The following is a 2,500-nucleotide window of genomic DNA, read 5'->3' as shown; positions in this document are numbered from 1 at the left end:
ATATCATCTATCAGCTGTCATGATTGGATTCCTAAACAAGCTTCATAGGTATATTACACAAAAAAATAATACCGAAGAAATTGTATTGAGAAACACGAAACACGAAACACTTATCAAACATCTGACTGGCTCTAATCCGGAAATATGTAAGCTTAACAATAGAACACTAACACAAAAAAAAGAATAAGAAAACATACACAAACGCAAACACACACATTTTACCTGTGTACATGTAATCACTCCCGCACACATATGGTTTACTCGAGTGCAACCGATCTCCCCGAGCGAAGTATCCCGCTCGCCCCGAGGAACAAGGGAGCGACGCCCCTCACTCCATAGTTCAAGCGCGTCAATGCGGCTCCCTATGGCACTCACTCCCGCTGATGAATGGATCATTTTGATGGACGCTTTCCCCTTCTCTTTCCTCTCCACTGGTGCCTGCGGGCGGCGCGAGGGCCTATGGGGCGGAGGGCGATGGAGGGTTCAATATACCCTTTGGGATATATATATATATACACATTTTATCTTTAAGGATTCATCTCATATATTACGGGCTTTGCATCCCCCACTTCTGGGTTTACTTAAAGTACAATGATGATGGTGTAATGTGCATCCCTTATGCCTGATGCCTCAAGCATTTATTTATGTAGCTGTTATGAAAGAGAGCTTTTAATATCAAATGAGGGAGCGAGGTACGGCGATAGGGACGTATATCGAGCAAAGGTGTTGGATAGTAGCATGGCTACGCCATTGTACTTTTGTCATACAGAAAATTATTTGGTATACATGAAGGTATTCATATAGAAATCTTGTATGGAAATTTTACCACGTGTATCTGGTGAATTATGATATTGTTTTCACTAAATATTTCAACCTCAACTTTTCTTTTGACTAGTACGCCCCTAATTTTACATGAGTAATGGATTGTCATGCAGATATACAGTACACAGAAGCGTTATATCATTTTGTTTTTTTCTAACTAATATTATCGCTTCACTGAAGTAAAACCACTGCCATGATGTATAGGAAGGGAAATATAATTCAAGATCAATGTACATGTACAGTCTTCCCCTAAGGAACTATCTATGTGACGAAATCGAACAGAACCTACATACACACATTTGTATATATGCAAAGGCATATATCGTGTAATGTTAAGCAATGTTAATGAAAACCCAACAATATGAATAAAAAAAGTTGCTAAATAAAATTAATAAGGGCTTTTGTTCTTATTGTTGAAGAATTTCAACTGTAATATCGGGGTATTTGCTGTGATGCAGATTTAACCAAATTTACAAGTAGGACTAAAAAAAATCCTCTTGTGAATTCTAAATAGCAGTGTAACTTGACAATATCATCTTTTATATATAACAAAATGAATAGCTTTAAAACTTGTTTGGCAACTCGAATGTTCAACACCTGTGTGACAGCATAGACAACCTACCTTTTAGCTTCTAAATTAATATTGTATAATGCAATACACTTTAAAGGCTAGCGCATGCGTAATTTGTGCTCCATGTTTTATACCAAGCAAATACGAAATATCATTTTACTTTGAGCTTTCGTTTTGCTGCTCCCATAAAACCTAAGGCGCCTTCACCGTGTAAACAGAATTTGCAACGTTCACTGATCCCGGGAATAACGCTGCCAGATGTATCAAACTGCGGAAACATATTTATGAAAACACCATATTTTGGGTTTTGTTAAGAGAAGTTCGGAGAGCGAGGATATTCCGTAAGGTATCTCGAGAAGCTGTTGACGATTATAGTAAAGCAAGGGTGATATCAATGATAATTATAATAATGATGATAAAGGGGATAGTAGAGGGAGGAAGGTGAAGGGGGAAAGGAGTACTTCTTACTTATTATTATCATTATTGTTATTTGATCCGTGGAATCCCCTCAGGTCCTGCTAGGAAAGGGGATGCTGTAAATAGCAGTAATAATAAGCAGTAATTTGTTATTTGCGGAGCGAAGCGACTTTCGAGCCCTTAATTCTCTCAATATTCTGCCAAGAAAGCGAAGCAGAACACGACAAAAAGTATTGGATCTCCCAAGGCAAGCAAAGCCCGAAACGAGTTTCGCCGAAACATGAAAGGTAAAATGAAAGCACGTCATCTGATGGAGAAAATATCTGTTCTAAGGATAATCTACAAAAATGCCTGATTTGTCAATTGCAGATATCAGAATAACAATTTTCTTATTGGTTCGATATCGAATATCTAAGGAATATTGAGAAAAGAACTGAAGAATTCTGCAGTTTCGTTAGTCATTTGCGCAGTTTAAAGTTTTATTAGACAGCGGAAAAACAGTATTCTCCTCTTTAATGTAATACAAAACCAATGTTCAGTGTGGTTTACAGATGAATACTGATGTTTTTTCCATGCCCAAGACGCACTTGAAATGCTGAGGACGACTTACTGAGTGCAATTTGTTTGTATAAAATCGTTGCCTTTAAAATAATTATTATCATCACCCGCTTGTCAACTTGCCACCACTCA

The sequence above is a fragment of the Penaeus vannamei genome, chromosome 1 (genome assembly GCF_042767895.1).
Source record: "Penaeus vannamei isolate JL-2024 chromosome 1, ASM4276789v1, whole genome shotgun sequence".
Classification (NCBI taxonomy): domain Eukaryota; kingdom Metazoa; phylum Arthropoda; class Malacostraca; order Decapoda; family Penaeidae; genus Penaeus; species Penaeus vannamei.
Note: the sequence above shows the minus strand (reverse complement) of the source record.